Genomic DNA, 20013 nt, shown 5'->3' with positions numbered 1-20013 from the left:
AATCATTTCCTCTACTTCCAAATGTGCTCATCATCATGTCGCCACTGACGTTCTCTGCTTAAATGAATCTACGGAGAATTGGCCTCCTCGTCTGAGCCTCGTCCAAATCATCAATCATTTCTCCTCGTCCTGTACCCGTTCTGACTTCGCTGAAGTCGGAGCCACAAAATGAAAATGGGATTTTTGTTTTTTCATGGTGCCGTATTGTTCCCAGTGTTAAAAAAAAAATATTCTGACTATTGGTAATTCCCCACGATCAGTGAAATTTTGTAAAAAAAAATGTCTAATAGTGTGTGATAAGAATTTAGCATTTTCTGATGTCAAAAGTTATGAATGAAACTTTACATAATCCATCCTAAAGTTGTTTTTCTCAAAAAGATAACTTGTCACCATTTTCATCTGTGAAATCGAAATAGTCTTCTTCTGTATTTTCAACGAGCGCATGAGCAGCTCATGTGATTATAATTACACTATTATTACACTATGTACTGCGATAGAGACTGAGCTCAGGTCGGGAAGGTGCAAAAAATACCTGAATCACGGAAACCTCCCTAAAATGTTTATAATGAATATTGTTCAAAGTTTAAACCACAAATATACTACAAACTAAGATCTCCAAACACGTTCTTTCAACGTCATCTTCCGACATTAGCCTTGACAATGAATGGTTTACCGATATTTATGTCAGTAGAATGCAATGGAAGTGTACATTTGCACATGAGCAGTACAATCTCTGTACCTTCCACGAACGACCCAGGTCAAACTTTGCTCTTCTCACACATTCGAAGATCTTAGTTCTTAAGTTGAGATCTATTACTTTAACGATGTTTATTTGACATAACTACGATACTTTTAGGCAGGGGTTTGGCACCATATTGTGGCGCTTTAGAATGTTACTGAAAGGGCACAAAAAGACATGCATAGATTTTGTGAATAAGAAAGCTAAAATGTGATCACTGTGCGATGAAGTACTAGAATTGCTGAGACCCCTTAAAATGGTTTGTAATTACCTATAGGTAGCACAAGGTGGTGGCAAAGCACTACCTATGTCTAATTGAAACTCCTCAAATCACTCACTTCTTTGACACCAAAACATCATCAGATGGCACCAAACCAAAAACAGAATAGCTTTTGCACCATCTGGTGTCATCTTGTGTGAACCAGAGAGATGACCTTTCCGTGAGTAACAACAGAAAATAAATCTATGAATGTACAAATGTCATTTCTTACGTTAAACGTAGCTCCCGCAGTGCATTTCATGTACACTGAGGTTGTCGGTGATTTCTGCTCGCAGAATCTCTTTACAATTAACTTTTCATTTGGTGTGAGTCCACCTCTGAGTCTCGCCATCTGTGGCTTTTACACACTCCCACTTATCGCCGCCTCCCCATCCCCCATCTCACCAGAAAGAGACCCTTTTACCTTTCCTGGCAACGGTGCTATGTGGGCTGAGGTCACGGGACACCCTCCCATCTGCTCCTCCATTAGCATTCCACTCATACTGGCCTGACTCATGAGACAAAAAAAAACCCCCAAAAAAACATGGCTCTGTCCTTTCAGAGAGTCTTATTCCTCTGTCAGAAAGGAAACTTTTCCCTTTTTTTCCCCCGGAGGACAGAAAGGACTTTGGCACCAATCCCAGGACGATCATGAAGTGGCATATGGGTACGCCAAAACTGAGGGTCTCGTTGACAGGTCTGCCCCCAGAAAGAGATCCACGTAGAGAAACAGTGACGGCAGCTGATAGAGATGTCTTCCATCAGCCTCTACGGACTCAATATTAAGCAGGCAGTCTGCATAACAATGACACAATGACAACTCCTGTCAGTATTCTCACTCCAGAATACAATGACTGTACTATGAAAGTATTGTAGTGTTGTTGTTGTAAAACAGGGAAAATCAGAATAGTCCAAGCTGGAACTGAAAACCAAGAGTTGTCAATAAATCTAAAACATATTTCAGGAATGTGGGAGGAACCAGGAGTACGTTGAGAAAACCCACAGAGGCAGGGAGGGAACATGTACCGTAATTTCCGGCCGACAGAGCGCACCCGATTATAAGCCTCACCCAGAACATTTGTAAAGGAAATACTGTACCATTCGGTACATACATGAGCCCCACCTGTGTAAAAGTCGCAAGTCCCCACATTAAAACATGAGATATTTACAAAGACGGTACACAGTCTAACACAGAGTTTTCAAAGTTATAATACCTTAGTTTAGCTTAACATAGTGACAACATGGTAGCACGAAGAGGGCTTGTAAAAAAAAAAAAAAAAAACATACTCGTAAAAAAATAAAAACAGCCACGGCAACTACATAGTAGCAACATGGTATCACAGCACTAACAGAGCCATAAAAAAAAAAAAAACATACCGCAATCACTGAGATACGGCAGTAACACACCAGAAACACGCAAGCGCAGCACTAACGGGGCTGGTTGAAAAAAACAATCCGGTAAAAATCATTGAGAAGTAGCAGTAACACAGCAGCAACATGCTAGCACAGTGCTAACAGGGCCGGTTAAAAAAAACCAAAAACATACCAGTAAAAATCACTGAGACACGGCAGTAACACAGCAGCAACAAGCTCGCACAGCGCTAATGCTAGTTCAGCGCTAACAGGGCCGATTAAAAAAAAACATACCGTTAAAAGTCACTTCCTGGGCATAAATATTCCACTGGTCTGACTCTTACCTTTTCTGCTCGAGTTAGAAAAAATCCACAAATTAGCCGCCTCATTGCATAAGCCGCAAGGTTGAAAGTGTGTGAAAAAAGTCGTGGCTTATAGGCCGAACATTACGGTAAACTCCACACAAGGACTCCAACCCCCAACCTCAAAACTGAAGCAGTATTGCTCATCTATCTGTCCTCTAGAAAATGTATTCATGGAACGGGAATTGGAAAAACTTTGCTTATATTAAGGGGAACAATACCTCACTGCGCTTTGCACGTACACATTTAAGCTCATGAGAACAATTTAGAAAACAGAATATGCCGAGACATTGTAGTCATTAACCGAAGTAACGTACTCCAATTGTTGCCTGGGGTTGAAAAGACAAAGGAGGAGACATCTCCGCCATTTTCCTCTGCCCATGACTTGCCACTTACATACTGTGTGTATATTTGTGTATAGGGTTGATTCCAAGTTAAATCAGAATCAGAATCAGCTTTAATGGCCAAGTATGTAACAACAAAAATGGAATAATATATTGTTTGCGGTCCACTGCTACAATTCTCCTTATTTATTCAACATAATAGCATCCGATCAGCGCTCCTTATAAGATGAGGTGTCAATGTTGAGGCCGTCACAATGCGACAACTTTCATATTCTGCAAAGTCATTAATTCATCTTCCATAGCGCTCATCCTCAAAGTCCACACAGCTGAGATCAGATTTGAATCCCGGTCCTCAGAACTGCGAGGCACACATGCTCACCAGTCATCTACCGTGCTGCCACTCTAAAAACTATCAGGAAAAAAAGTAACTCGACACGTCTCCATTTTGATCTGCGCCATGGTGCAAACGCAATATTATTTATCTTTGTGAAACCATGCAAACACGCGAGCACCATGTTTGCACACACATGCGTTATCATGAGACACACACACACTTTGCCAGCTCAGCTAACACAAGGACGGCACAGCAGCCCGCAGAACTCTAAATTATCCAGCTGCCACTTATTCGGTCAAGCTGCCCCTTGTGCACTGCGCTCATTTATAATAGAAGCCATGTGACAGGCGACTGCATTAGCACACGTACTGTATGTCGACACACAAAGTACAGCGCACACAGCGCTTTTAACGGACTTACTGTAGTTGCAGCTGGAACAACCCCCAGCCCCCTTCCAAAGATGGCCGTCTACTGTCACGGGCCGCCTAGCTCTGTCGGCGATCGTGTGAAATTTAATTCAGCAGCTCATTGTTCAATAACACTGCAAAAAGAGATAAAGAGATTAGGGGAATAAAACCCGCCACACACACACACACACACACACACACACACACACAACACACATAGACACATAAGCTAACTGTGGTCCCTCAGTTTTAGCAAGTGCTGCACGGGGAGAACATGCAAACTCCACACAGGCAGAGCCAGGTTTGAACCGGGGTCCTCAGAACTGTGAGGCCAAAGCTGTACAGGTGCGTCACCGTGTCGCCCCGTTCCAACCCAGTCATTTTCAAAATCTCAACCCGGTTTTGAAATCCTAATTTCAATTAAATTATTAAATCTCAATTTTAAACTAAAAACCTTACATTTTAAAGTTTGCATTACGTCTGGCCTCAGTTTCTCATTAGAATGAGAAAGGTTTCTCATCAGGATGAGAAAAGTTTGCCGTCATAATGAGAAACAATTCATTTTAAACTCCATTTTAAAAAGCACACACGCACACACACCATTTTCTTAGCCGCTTATCCTCACGAGGGTCGCAGGAGTATCCTATGCCAGCTGTCAATAGGGAGGAGGCGGGGTACACCCTGAACTGGTTTCCAGCAAATCGCAGGCCACATTGAGACAAACAGCCGCACTCGCAATCACACCTAGGGGCAATTTAGAGTTTCCAATTATGTTGTAATGTAATGTTTTTGGGATCTGGGAGGAAACTGGAGTTAACAGAGGAAACTCACGCATGCACGGGGAGAACATGCAAACTACACAAAGGAAGGTCCGGGATATATATATATATATATATATATATATATATAAATCGTCCGTTTTGTTGCTAAGCAGATTTCAGAGGGCTTCATCATGAACAGAGCACAAGAGTATTTTCAGGCTCAACGGAACAATATAAAGTTAATATTGAATAGTGTAATTAGTAAAGGTAGACAGAGAAATATGAAGGACCTCAATCCAAAATGGAGCTAAGACATTTCACTCTGTATTAGATATAAAATGCATATTTTAAACAGAAGTCACTCACAGCCTAGCGGCTTACACACCAGTTTTCTGTATTCCGGTACTTCAGACCGTCGCCCTCACTTTGTCGCAACGCGCAAGCGCCAACTGCGGCCGTCACGGTGACGAAAGGTGTACGGGGTTTACGAGTGCGTCAGAGTCCTTTTATTATGATACCTGGGAAGCATTTCAATTGTGGCGAAAAAGAAGCATAGTCTGCTTTAAATAGACCACCTTTGACTTTCAGCAGAGTGTAAAAATTCAAAATGTCCCTCATCGTTTTTATCACTTTTTTTTTTATCCTTCTGTGCCCTGGCACACCTTCTGCACTCCTCCATATCCACTTGACGCCTTTAATTGATACCGCCACACACCATTAGTGCCATTCTTCTGCTTTGCTGGGTGGTTTTAAATGGTTTTCTCCTGATGATTCATCATAGTTAGATTCAACCTTTTCTGTCAATTTTTTTTTTTTTTTTTTTGACGTTCCATATCTCAAAGTCAGCCTTACTTTGGCTTCCGCTTGGTGGTTTTCATGACGAGACCGCAAAAATGTTTGGAATCGTCCAAATGGCGATGCAGTCATACAGCAAATATTTTGTCAACAGACACATTTTTACACAGCAGGGAACAGTCTGGACCACCTGCCGTGACTGCCCTCCCCCTGAATTATTTGTACTCCTCATGCGGGACAAAAATTCCGCAAAAGACGGGGAAACAAATTGCCGCCGTGGCCCCAAACCAGGCGAGCGCATTCCTGCTCCCGCGATGAGGGTCCGCACCACTCAGAACAGAGGGCCCGCCTCGTGATGATAACATGATTGCAGTGTGCTCCCAACACCAAAATGTCCAAGAACAAACAACTTGGTTTTAAGTGGGCCCCAAAGAAAGAGAAGAGCCAATTATTTACATTGATAGTCTTTCTAAAGTGATTTCATTGCATCTCTCTTGAGGTTCCCTTTGTTTTTATGTCTCACTCTCCCTCCCAAACCTCTAATTGGGCTTTTACAGATGCAGTTTGTGCACTACTTTTTTTCGTTTTTTTTAAGTGGTTGGAATTGTAAATTATATCCAAACCCGATAAACAGCTTGGCTCAACACTTCAATTCGACTTGTGCAAATTTGTGACAAACACGCGGGTGAATTCACGGCTCGGAAGCGGAAATGCCAGAAAGTTCATTCAAGTGGTCTTTAATAGGGTTCTTCATACCAAAATCATCCAAATGTTCCTCTTTCAATCTTGTTTTGTGTTTTTCAGATTAAATAAGGGATTAAACTTTGGGGGCAACTAACGTGAAGTATACACAAAGACAATCAGGCCAAATTTTAGCCTTTTTCCTCTCACTCATCAAAATCAGCAAAGGCCTATTAATGATGCCCCTTTCTGACTGGTGATCTTCAGCTCCGTCCCCCCCTTAGCAACAGTGGCCATGACCCACAATCTTCCAAAATGACGATTGAACAATACACGTTGGAAGTGGATTCTCTATCACGTATTCCCGTTAACATTGCGGTATGTTTTTTGCCAAATGCGCCAGACAGACCAAGAGGTGTTCTCCAGAGAGGTCTCAACTATTTAACGCGCAGATATGTTCATGGAATTAAGATTTTGGACGGAGCAGGACGCAATGTGACAGTTACAGCTAAATGCAGCTATCTGATTGACTGTTATTGTACAAGTGATCGACATGTCGGAAAGATCCATTTATTTCCCCTCTGATCTGCTCTGGGTCAACCATTATAAATGTCCAAACTGTTCAATATGTAAATGCTGATCTTTGTCGTCAACACCAATGTTGGTCAGTGACAAACAGGATAAGGGGAGCAAGAAACAAACCAGGAAGGTTCAAAGATGTCTCAATTACCTCAGATGGCATCAGAATGATGGGTTTAATAATTAATACAATTAATCAATTATTTAATACATGTAGCATTGTAATGTCAAAAGTTGACCAACCCAGTGCAAATAAATTCAACCAAAATATTTTAGAAATATTTACCTCAGAAGTCTATCCATCACCATAAACTCGGTGAGGATTTAAAGAAGTAACTCCACAAATGGGTTTTTGCTTGTTCTTTAGCCTTTTTTTTTAACGGTATACCACCTAAGAAGGGTACCAGCGAAGGCAAAAAGCGAAACATTACGCCAACTCATCACGGTACGGAACTTCTCCTGCCGTTCATTTTTTTGTATTGCTTGTTCTTGTAAGCTGTAAAGTATCCCAGCCAACTTTGAAAACAGTAATAGTTTGGGTAAGCGGTTTGGAATTACAGTAGCGGATCTGTCTCGTCAAATGGTTGTCAGGAGATTTAATATTCAGTGTTAGGACATCAGAATATGAGTGATCAGAGTGCTGTGTGGGTTCACTGTTAGGCAGAAACCCACACACATGCTAGAGCACTGGCTTGCTGTTCGGCGAGTCGTCTTAACCCTTCAAATTCACCACTTGCTGCTATGTAAGGGTCACACGACCCGGCGACAAAAAAGTAGCCCTCTGTATGCTGAGGCAGACTGTCAAAAAGAACTGAGATGTTCGGACCGTCCCGCTGAGGCGCTGGACAGCTCTCGAGCCCCCTTCTGAGTCCTAAAATATGAATGAGCAGGCGGTGTGGAGAGGTCCTGAAGAGTGCACGAACTGCTAATGGAACATCCGGATTCCTGACTCAACAGATGTAGACTATATGGAGAAAAGTAACCGGACACACTATATTAGACGCTTTTTTTGCTTTTCACTGTAGCTGTAGCAACCGCTTGTACTTTCGCCTGTACCCGCAATACTTTAGTCTGTCTGCGATCCAACACACTGTCTTTGTATTTGTCCTCAAACTTCTCCTCCTCGTCTAACATCACGAATCCGACTTTGATCCGGTTTCCCCCCCGGTGACTCCTTAAGGGATGCGAACACTTTTAAACTTTGATTAACCCTAAGCACCAAAAGGTCACCGCAAAAGGCTTTGCAAATGGTCTCGTAGAAATCCAATTGGACGATTCCAGGTTTTTTTTTCCCCCTCATTCCTCCTGTGAATTGTTGACATGGGAAATGAGCCGTGCAGCACGGAGGACGTGTTAGTATGCTCACTTCGTGAATTTAGTGCAGTAGAGCAGAGTGCTGTTAGCAGTGAAAAGACACACCTCCAATGGCGCACAGGTCCAAGCCGCAAACAAACGGGCCAATCTTAAAAAACATTTTCCGGGTAGATCGGGGAAGAAGGCGGAATGCTCAAGGGAGTTGCGTTGCAGAATGGATGTTACGTCAGTTCTAATATCCCATGTTGGGTTTCTTTGGGCAGCAACAAATAAACGATGCCCTTTGCTAACTTTCTTCTAGACGTGTTGACTTCACTCCAGTTAAGATGTTTGGGATGGAAAAATTGAGGTGATGGGGATGATGATGATGATGATGATGATGTCTCCCACGTGGGGAACGACCGCCACTGTGGCGAATGTCTTCATCAAACAAACATCTCTTGATGGTGTCTTTAACCTTCTTCAAAGAGAGACAAGCTCTTTTTATTATTACCCGCAACCCTCCTCCCACAGAAGGTTATCGCACAATCAGGAGGTAAGAAAGGCAGAAAATGTGATGAGATGTTGGACGATCGGAACATGAAACGCAATTGGGTCCAATGTGAGAGCTGTATTGGGTAGTGCAGTATCAAATTCTACACCTTCACACTGTAAACAAATCCCCAAATTGCAATCAGAAGTGGCCCCCGCAACAACATCCGGCTTGACAATAGCGTCTTCAATCGATAATAAATTAGGTGGCCATATCTATCAAAAGACGATGAAGAATCGAATCTCACCGTGATTGAAATTGAAGAGGAAGTCGCCCTTTATGGTTGAAAGCAGCCATTTTGGGTCAATTCCAAGACTCGTACTTGTTGTTGCTGAAGTGCAAGGTATTGGTTTTCCACACCTTCAAATGTTCGTGGAGCCTGGCATCAGAGTCTGATGATCATTTCCAGGTCTCACCGTTAAACAGCTGGGTCTTTCAAGTAGATTTAATTCAGATACACCTGTTAATTAAGACCCACTTAAAAAAATAAACATCTCCATCAGGATAATGTTAAGTCCTTCATTGTCCCGTGTCTTCCATTGTACAAAATTTCAAGAAAACTGCAAAGACGATTTCATATCCATCCATGTACTGAATTGATATCTTAAAGGTCAAGTGTCATCCCTATAAACATTCTAAAATAGATATTGTAATGAAAAACACATATAACATTTTTCACTTCAATGTCTTTACGATAAAATATGAGCGGAGAGCGCGTTATCCATGCACAAAGTTGCGGAAGTGTCATTCGACATCCAAGTGGTCGCAATACTGGCTGCATCTCCTGCCCGTGACGTCACCCCGGACATTCGCCATTGAAAACATGCTGTGGCCCCTACTTTGGGAGACGAACACGCCCCTTCTGACACGGAAGCACTTTTCGAAGAAGAAAACATCTTACAACCTAGTGAAGTTACCAGGAAAATATTACCCTATTGTTTCGAGCCATATTTAGATGATGTGTGGATCACAGCCAAACCAACTCCCCGTCCGATCAACCTCCGCGCGGCGGTGATAAACGCCACCCGCGAGCGATGACGAAGCCACTGCCAAACCGCCTCCCCATCCGATCCACTTCCTTGGCAGAGATGAGCCACCGCGGCCCGGTACTGTGACGAGCCACCCCGGCCGACAAGGCCAGCGGCTTGGCCTTTTCGACAAGGCCAGTGGCGATCCACAAGGCCTACCGAAGCCAACTTTCAGAGGCTGCTGCACAGAAGCCTTCCGATGCGCACATCGACACATTTAGCACCCCTGATTTACGGATTACGCCCACCCCCCAGCGATTGTTTTTTTTAGTAGCTGTATACACACCTACCTGTTATTTGGAACCCACGAAGCTCTCGTCCTTTGCACCTGTGTAATCTATTTTTCACGACGAACCGGATCTCTTGCAAATTTATGAAGGGCAAATCCATTCTCCCGAGTGTTCAAGCAATGTCCAGCAATGCAACAAACCGGCATTTTAGGTAACATGAAGGAACATGAGCTACCTTCCCGCAGGTAAAACTAATAGAAACAAACGAGTACGCTACGGCCCTGTACATCACTTCCTGCTTCTTCTCGAAAACAAATCTCTCAAGAGGATTTTCATGGAGGGAGTTACAAAAAGCCATATACGTCAAAATCATGTTTTGTGGTGAAAAAAGGCGTGGTTCCATACTAGCTGCCGTTTTTTCATTAATAACAATAAACAGTATGTTATGTTGATGCCATTTGTAGCATTTAACCCTGTTTGTTAACCACCTCAAAATGCATTCATTCAGTGGATAGTTGATAGTCTGGGGGTTAATTGAAGAAGATGAAATCATATTTATGGCGACCAGGAAAATGGTGTTCACTAAAAAGGTCAAAATATTATGAACCACAATGATAGCCATGTTGTTGAATTACTACTCCTCTGGTAGTGTCAATAAAAACTGCACGTTATCATCTTTTTCAAGGTATAATTGCTAAGCCGTTGTTGTGAATTTCATCATCTTGAAATCCAATAAGTGTCCCTAATATTTTGGTCAATTACAGAAGGTTGCACCAGGAAAATGGCCTTTCCCATAATTGTCTTCTAATTCCAATAGTTTGATAAATTGTATTTTTATTCCCATTTCAAATGTAATCTAAGAGGTAATCATTGCCCTTTAAAAAAGCAATCACAATGACGGTCACATAGGGGGACGAAAAAACAATGAACGTCGTCACATTCAAACGGGGCAAAAAAGCATTTAGGACCGTTTTACTGAGCATGTCATTCATCTTTTCCCTCAGTGAGATGGCTGCCGATGTTCAACTTTCTTTCTGCCTGCGGTTTGAATCGCAGCACAATATCGCTCTCCCGTCATCGCAGAGATGAAGGATAATGACATCTTTGTGGGATCTTTTTTTTTTTTTTGCATTTATGAAATCAGTGCAGAAGGTCTGTCCCTCTTTTTGTTGCCTTCGCCTGCTGAGTACTGATATGCCAGAAAGGCTCTTACACTTTCCTCTCTTTAATGACAAGAAATCAACAATAACCCCCCGACACACACAGCACACACAACACAAATTCACACACACGAAGTGGAAGCAGCCCACATTGCATGAAGCCCACACATATCAGTTTTGGTTGTGCAGGATTCATGTTTACTGGAGTGGATTGGACTAGGAGGATTAGTCCTTTGCCACTTAAGCGCCGGGCTCCACTTCTCCTGTAGGGACCAGTACACTTGCTCCCTCAGCCTGATAACAGTGGAAGAGGACGCGTTCGGAAGCGGGATGCTAACTAACATGCTATATGCTCTCGTGAACACACAGCACATTTGAAGTTTCGAGTTTGTCGACATCTTTGAGTTTATTTTAAAGGGGTGGCAATCAGCAGTGTCGGGAAGAAAAGTTTGGAAATTGAGTTGTTTACAATTACAGGCTACCCTGTTGAAAATATCATAGTCATCTATTTCAACATAACTAATTCTCTTAGCAATTTAAATTGCCCCTAGATGTGATTGTGAGTGTGGCTGTTTGCGCCCTGCGATTGGCTGGGAACCAGTTCAGGGTTGGCCGTTGACAGCTGGGATGGGCTCCAGCACTCCCACGACCCTTGTGAGGATAAGCGGCTAAGAAGATGGATGGATGGATGGATGGATGGATGGATGGATGGATGGATGGATGGATGGATGGATGGATGGATGGTAACAGGGACTTAGATTTAGCTTCCACATTGGCTGATGTTTCACACTTGTGAAAATGAAAAATGCTAAGTCCCACATTTGCCGCATGGTGCATTTGTCATTATTCATTAAAACTGTAAATTATTTTGGAAGGTTTAGAATGTTAAGATGACTTTGGAAGGATGGATGGATAATTCTCTTTGATCACATTTTGTAAAAAGTATAAAAAGTTGACCTAATGGCAAAATGTGCACAATATCAACAGCATTTGGACTGGTGGAAAAGTTAAGATTGCAGTTAGCATGTCACTTTGTCAACATTCATTTCCTCCAACAACAATCAGTCCAAGTTGCCTCGCGGAATAACAAATGCAGGAAAAGTCATTCTACCTCAGATCCTCAGGTTGCATTATAGTACTGGATAAATACATAAATTGGTAATTCGTGAGCTATCGAGGGAACGTTTATTCCAAGTCACCGCCGTGCATGCATTGAACGTCTTATTCCGGTCGTATTGAAGATGGAGACGTAATAACAGAATAAAAGGATAAGGAAAGCTAGGGAAACGGAGAGAGGAAGGTGCTGGAGGAGGAGAGGCGGGTTCCCACGGAGGAGGTTTTTGTGAGGTCTGATGCAAGGATTGGATCTTTCAAACGTTAATCGCTTCACTACCCAAAGGGGATGACTCTCTCTCTCCCTCTCTCTCTCTTTCTATACCTTTTCCCTCTCTCTACTATTAGGACGAGGAAAATCAGTCTGGCATACGATTGAAATGTAAAACAGGCGCATGGAACAGAGACAGGTGAAAACCGAGAGGAGCAAAGGGCACGCGAGGATGAAAATGGCACTCGTGCATGTGTACATGTCCCAGCGCCACGGTCTCGTTCACGTGGTCTCCAGGACCGCTGCTGCATTCGGATTTGGAGTTCCTACAAGGAACATATTATGGGACAGGAAGTGAAACGGCCTTTCGTTCAAGCCACACATCAATTCTGCAAACAAACACGTTGTCGCTTTACCTCTGGCTTTGGCAGTACAAGCCCCCCATTGATGGGTGCTACAATTCTTGATTATTGGGATTATTAGGACAGGTGGACACTCTTTCAAAATTATGTATATGGCAGTCACTCACATTTGATGAGCTCACGCCCCTTCGCGCTCGCATGCATCATGCGCATGAGTAGAAAAAAATAGATATTGGAAGATGTCGCTTATTTTGTATAGTCTTGACATTAATCTACGTGTATATTTCATAAATGTTGTGAACAAAAGAAGCCTGCTCCTAAACCATCAGTATTCACCCGGAAACAGGAGATGCAAGTTAACCGTGCAGAGCATGTTCGGAAGTGACCCCAAACGAGCATGTTCAGAGCTGCTTCACGTACTGCAAGCGCATTTACGTCGAAAGTCATCAACATAATGAGCCATGTCAAAGGAAATTCAGCTACACTGAAAACATTTCTGTGATATAACACAGGTAATTTTTCAGTATCTAAATATAATAAATATGAGATTGTGATTTACTTTGACTTGATCTAAGTTCTAACGTTAGACTAGTCTGTCCATATATCTAAATGCGAACGGTCATTTTCCCCGTGGTACACGTTTCCTTGAAGTTCAAAACGTTTCCCCTCTACATGCTTTAGGAAGATATAGATCATCTACTGCTAGCTTTCATCAACAGATTGACAATAGATACCACCGTAAATTACGCTAGATTATAACAATGCATCACGATTGGTGACAGGAATGTTTGTTTCAATGTATCGCTAGCTTGTTGCGATTATGTTGAACTAAACTTGCAGCATTTTCAAAACATTGCAAGTATAGACCGTTCGTGTTCATTCCTTGACAGGCCAGTGCATTTAACTTTTCTTCGCATAAAGTTTGTCAGAGTAAGAATTTTTATCCATGAAAAAAATTAAATACCATTTTATATCGTGTTCTAAAATTGGAAATTATCAAATTGAAATTTTTGTTTTCTACTTTAGTTATGTATTTGTTTATTTTATTTCTAATTTACAGTTATGTTATATTAATCCAGTAAGTTTTTTTTAAGGTCTTGAGATTCCATCCCTAATCACACACTTTGTCTGCGAGCATGACTGACCACACTTGTACATTTTTCAAATGTGAGTGACTCATATGGACATTTAAAATCATTGTCCATATACATTCACTTATTTACCTCATCAATACATGACCTAGTCTGTCAGTTTTTTTAAACCCCATCTTGTCCTCTAGCCAAGAACCTGTACTCAAGTTCTGTCGGCATTTTACACTATTGCACAAAAGCGAGAAGGAAACCAGTTCTCAGTAATCGTTCTCCCCATGTGGTCCCATTCAAAAGGAAACCAGACTAAAGCCAACAATCAGCACCCTCTTTAAATGTTTCATCATTCATTCATCATTTCTCTTATCATTTAAACGCAGCGTGAGGACCAACCACGCATGTGTCACATGCATTTTTTGGGACAAACTAAGCGTATGAATTATTCATTGACCTAATTACGCCCGTGACTCATTACGAGTGGACATCATTCCAGAAGCCGTTGTTCAATTATAAGTCGTTAATTGGGCCCAGAGAAAGAAATTATTTGCATACAGATGCCAAATGGGAACAAAACCATAACACCAGCGGTTTCTTTCTTTCTCTTTTCTTTTCTTTTGGTGGAGGCGCCAGACTTAATATTCTGATATGCCATATTTTGCAAGATCTATGTTTTTGATTGATTTGAGTTTATCACAAGTCGAGTGACATGCATCTCATTGGTCCAGTGTGTGCACTACAAAGTCCACTACATTTGTTAATTAGTGTGCAGATCAGTGCAATTAGCATATGGATCCTCGCCATGCAGCGCACACATCACGAAACGCACTGTAAAAACACACAAATATACACTTTTATGTAAAAGTTAGGGGTTCCATGAAGTCTTTTCCACGGCAATGTCTTTGACAAAAATTTATTTCCATTCCATTCTTTTATTATTTGTAAATGGAGAATGCTGAACCAGGTTCCCACTTTTAAAGCCACCGCGAATTATTCTAATCAAAAGTGAAATTATCTCCACTGTCCATGTAGATGAAGTTCATTTTTATCACGGACATAAGTTGAGATGATTGGCCGCCCGAGGTTGTGAAATCAAGCCGCAGATGTCATGGTGGCGTTATGCTTCTCCCTCTATGCATTGCTTTAAACTTTAAGTGATGGGGGGAGGGGGGTGCAGTATCCATAATGGGGCCCTTCATCTCTTTATCGCCCCAGTTACCATCTTACAGACTTCCGCCTTCTCATGGGCTCGTTGCTAGCGGAAAACATGGGATAAGCTCGTTTGACGAGCGTCTCACGTTTCACGAGATGGAGCGTTTGCTTTTGCCGGAAGCCTGACACAAGAAGCCATCAGTGGTAATGATGCACATGTAGATGTGTGCATTTGTGGAAGGACTGCAGATCACAGGATTGGTCATTTCTCAAAACAAACCGTCTTTCCCAGGTAGAGGAAGACGGCTTGATTTGCCTGCTTGGTATTTGGTGTATACATGTACCCACTTGCTCATAATTGGTAGCTATGACCCAATTGACCCACTCTGGGTTCGTCCCACCCAAATGTCTTTGCACAAAGCAAAGAATGCGCAATTAAAAAGTTGAAAGTTTCACTTCAGATTGTTCATTTGACCTATTACTTTTGCTAGCTATAAAATTGGGAGGCAAAGGCAAAATGTCTTTTCTACACCGAACCAGATTTGGTTCTCAATTCCCTCAAATGAATGCCAAAAGTCTGCAATTAAAGCACATTTTGTTTTGTTTCAAATCCAATATGATGGTGTTCAGAGAGAAAACGCTAGGTAATATGTTCATGTCAGATTATTTATGGTTTTTACTATATGCAGGTCACAATGGCAGGGAAATATTCGTAGATTTTGTTGGACCGTCTTGATAAGCTCTAGGGCAGCTGTGTCCAATGCCTCAATTGCGATTGACCAGTGGATCGCCAAGGTAGTTTAGGTCGATCGCGTGACCCTATGCCCCCCCAAAAAAATGCCTATCATCCACCTCATTGCTTAATTCAGGTGTGGCTGATACGTCGATTGACCAATCCTGGCCTCTTCTGACCTGTGTCACTGCGCATGTGCACATAAAGGCGGGTTCTAGCAAGCTGGCTTCCTATTTGCCGTCTGTCTCTTGCTTTTTCCATGGCAGTCGTTGCAATACAAACACCCCCCCCCCCCCCCGCCACCACCCACACCGTTGGTAGATTGCGAGTAGCTGGCTGCTTGAAAAGTAGATGGTGGGGTAAAAAAGTGTGGTCCATCATTGGTTTCCATTGTTGCCCACATGCATGTCCTCTGACCTTTTTTAGGGTTTATGTCCCAAGGTTAACACAGATGATTTTTTTCAAAACCCTGACATTGAGACCCTTTTTCAGACATTTGCATTTTAGGTAGCAAAACGTCGATTTTTCATTCACATAAAATGACAGCGATTTTAATCCTTTTCAATTCAAAAACCTGAAATGGCTCCACAGATGCGAGAATGCAAGGAGAATGCTCAAAAGCACTGCTGTTTGTGGAATTACCAAATCCCCAATGGAATAATGTGAATGCCACAGCTGTCGTGCACAAAAGCACAAAAGTAGGATTTAAGAGCACATTTGGTAAATCTAGGCTATTTATTCTACAACGCTGGCCATGAATGAACTCTACCCAACGTAACCAATAATGAATTCTTATAATCCACCTCATGTGATGCTGCTTATTTCATTAGATCTCGGTGGAAGCGCCATCCAGCCATGGAGGTACCCTTCAAATTGAAGAGTTGCTACTGTAAGCCTTTCTCATCTAGGACAGCTCATTGATATCGACCAGTAAGAGTATTTCACGCCTCACGTTTGAGTACCTGTTGAGAACCGTTGAGCGTGCATGTTTAGGTTGAAATCTATGAAAGCTAAAACCTGCCGCGGTTATGAAAGGCATTCTTTAGTGTTTAGCAATTTGTGGGTTTTAGCCGCCTTTGAATATATTGTAAACCAGTGGTATCAGTGGTAAACAGATCTTCAGAGTGCCTCTAATAACTTGATTTTTGTTGTTGTTTTTACTTGGAATGGAGTCGCACTGATACCACCCACTTGTGAAAAGTCCCAGCATGTTTCACAACAAGCCACGGTCGCGCCAACTGGTACAAAAGAGCTGGGACAAAAGAATCAGTGATACCATCACAGTGTGAATTAAAAATCGTGTTTGCGTGTGCGTGTGTGAGGCCACTATTGAGCAGACAGCTGTCCACCCCCTTGTGGACGCCTTAGTGGGGCATATTTTCCATCAACCAACTAACGATTTTGAGAGTCCCTCGTGGAATCCATAACTAACCACGGCACAACCATGTTGCATCTCTCATATAACACACACACACACAAAAATCATGTTTATCCTTCTGTCCTTTGATGGAGACAATAGAGCCTGTTGTGTGCTCATGACAATGGATCTATCTGCTTGGATCTAAGGGCTTGAACATCACGGCCGCTTTGGCTTCTGAAGTTAAGATGGCTCCCGCACAATCGATGTAATCGGATCACATCAGCAATAATCAACTTCGTACTAAGTATTGCTTTGTGGCAGGGTGCACTTTTTCAGCATGAAATCGATTCCATGACGTGTGTCTCATTCCTTTCGGGTTTAATTTGGGGCGGACGGGCCGCGCAGTTAGCAGCAGCTCAGCGGCTCTGACGGTTTGATTGTGGAACGGGATCACGCTGGAGGCGACACTTCCAGTTGATAAAATGTGTTGAACTGAGATTCCTTTTTCACTGTGTCACCATTTTGTTCATTGCAAGCAGTTGTCTTTTTATTAATATCAATAATGACTACCGGGGAATTAAATGGAGATGCAGAAGCGCTCATTTAAGATGGAAACAGAATACAGAAACTATTCAGTTTAATGATCTGGTCTCTTCCACCATAGCAGAGCGCTGATAAAGTCCAACACTTACATATGCAACGCCAGGTGGGCCCTTCAGAAATGCAGAAGATGTAAAGCGCAATTATCGAGGGGGCGAGATGGGCACTCTGGACTAAAGAACCAGTTGCTTCACTTTATGATTTTGACTTGTACACAACGGTCCTGTTCAAAATACAAAGCTGAACAACCAATGAGAGAATGCTATATCATTTGAATTTGAAGACAAGTGCCCCCATTGGCTGGCAGAACTGTCCTTCAAACATCCATTTTCTATGGGTCGTTTTCACGTGATGCCACCCGTTGGGCTGCCTCGAACAGCAGCCATTTTCGATCCCTGAGCTCCGTTACTCAAACGTTGGCAAGGTGGACGACATTACGTTTCTAACCGCAAGACACGACCGACAGCACATAAAGCCCCGACTAGGGATCGCAACCGGTTACAAATAACCGGTTGTTACCGGTTTTCGTTTTTTTAAAACCGAAACCGTAGTCGGACTTTCGAAGTCGGTTAAAATTTCCAATCATTTATTCCGGTTCCGGTACTCCACATTGCGCTATTTTTTCAACATCATTTCCACTTTTTTCAAGTTTCGCTGTTAGAGTAAAGTTGGCCTCAAAAGAACATTCAGTTAAATCAAAGAAACATCAAACATGGCATCGAGGAAACGCTCGGTATACTTTCATGCCCTTTCTGAAAGTCCGAAAGAAGAATGTCAACATCAAAACATTTTTACAAAAAAAATATCAAAAATTTAACTTACACGAGTGCATTGTTGAAAGCCACATTCAACAAGCTTGTTTGTCAATATTGTATACAAACTACCCCATTACCGCAGAGTAAATTAACGCTCGATGGTGTAGCGCCGGAGAAAAGGAGTCGGAGGCGGAGTGTCGGACACAGGAACAAAACTTGTTTTATTGGCACACATCAAAACACTACTCGCATAACGGGGGGAACTCTGTGAACTTGTCACTCCGGAGGAGCAACAACAAAAACAGTCCGTGCGGAACCCCGCACCCCTACTCGAGGTCCCGCGGGTGAATTATGTAAACACCACAATGGTACCGGTTTTAAAACCGGTTAATCGTTTTTTTTTGCAACAGCTGTTCGGTTAAAACCGGTTATGAAAGTAAGCGGTTTTTTTGCGATCCCTAGCCCAGACTGACTATTGGGCTACCTGGCATACACACATCATGGGACTCAGAACTGCATAACAAAGGCGCAGTATTGTGCCCTTCATCTTTTACTCTATGTGACAGAAATCACAAAGGAAGAGCACTTATCTGTATGCTAACATGGAAAACGGAAGGCGGTGGAATATTATTTTTTTTAATAATCGAAGCAAACTCCATTTATTCCATTTTATTTTCAAAAAGTAAAACCTGTGTATTAGTTCACCACAAGCAAAGCGAAATGTTTATTTGTTTAAAATTTGATGACAATTGCCGAAAGACAAAAGAATAAACAAATCTAGTATTTCACGAAATTCTTATATCTTTCAAGTGACTTAACTGTAATGTTGGCCTTCCGAAAAGAGTATCGAAAAGGCTTGTTAGCTTAGCTCAGCGACACATCAGCACGACGGAGGTTGAGACCGGCCGGTCGAGCGGGATAGCAGCGTCGGACCATCGTCCACAAGGCCAAGTCTCCGTGAAGCACAGAGCTGCAGAATGTCCAAAGTCTTTCGTCGGAAGCGTTAGACGATGTCCCCGCTTTCGACTTGTCGGACTTGTATCGCAGACCGCGAGCCGCTTCGTCGTGAGGTTTTTAAGAGTGCGCCGACTAGAAACTTTGGAAAAAGCTTCAGCGAGTTGGCGAGAGCTGTCGAAAAAAAGTCAGAAGGCTCTCTGATGGTTAGCAAGTCCTCTCTTGTGTACTTGAGTCCCGAGACACCAAGTGAAACACAAAAGCACAAACAGAAACCGAGAGTATTCCGTAGACTTTCACACTGGGTACACGTTAGGTAGGGAGGTTAAATGGCGGCGCACGGCGGTTCAGCAAAAAATGTGAGGTGAGTGAAAACAACCCATATTATAGTCGCCTAGCGACCAGAAACTGCATGTAACACGAAAGATGAAAGCTGATCCTTGTTAATCCTCACTCAATAACCTTGTATTATGAATGTAAGATTCTAATCAGATGATTGACAGTAAACATATATTTAGTCAAGCAAAACCAAGTCTGCTTCATGCATGCATGTCAAACTATGAATTCTGTAAATGCATTGATGACTTCCTGAGCTGATCATTTGAACGTGAACATAAAAGTAGCAATAGTCACTGTTCATCATAGAGGCAATATTACGCTAACCAGAAACAAAACAATAGCATCAAGTATTTTTAGTGCTAAAAGTGTAAAAAGAGGTCATTTGTGGTGGGGTTTATGAAATCCGGCATTGTAAAACAGTTCTTAGTGCGCCTGAAAATGCTAGTTTTCGCCAGACAGCGAGGATTTACA

The 20013-nt window shown here is 42.4% G+C and overlaps 1 protein-coding gene and 1 long non-coding RNA gene across 2 annotated transcripts in view; one reads left to right on the top strand and one right to left on the bottom strand.

Annotated features, from left to right (window-relative positions):
• LOC133504643 (uncharacterized) overlaps positions 1 to 19553 on the bottom strand; it is a 31812-nt gene extending 12259 nt beyond the window's left edge. Inside the window, exons 1-2 of the long non-coding RNA XR_009796041.1 lie at positions 18317 to 19553; positions 3812 to 3932 (exon numbers count right to left, since the gene is read on the bottom strand). This is a non-coding gene — a long non-coding RNA (uncharacterized LOC133504643). The remainder of the gene's footprint in view (positions 1 to 3811; positions 3933 to 18316) is intronic.
• The window catches only part of rtn4rl1b (reticulon 4 receptor-like 1b), a 175593-nt gene that overhangs the window by 91126 nt on the left and 64454 nt on the right, over positions 1 to 20013 (top strand). The gene's annotated exons all lie outside the window — the stretch shown is intronic.

The sequence above is a fragment of the Syngnathoides biaculeatus genome, chromosome 8, assembly GCF_019802595.1.
Source record: "Syngnathoides biaculeatus isolate LvHL_M chromosome 8, ASM1980259v1, whole genome shotgun sequence".
NCBI classification, from domain to species: Eukaryota; Metazoa; Chordata; class Actinopteri; order Syngnathiformes; family Syngnathidae; genus Syngnathoides; species Syngnathoides biaculeatus.
The sequence above is the reverse complement of the archived record's forward strand: the minus strand, read 5'-3'. Positions and strand labels throughout refer to the sequence as shown.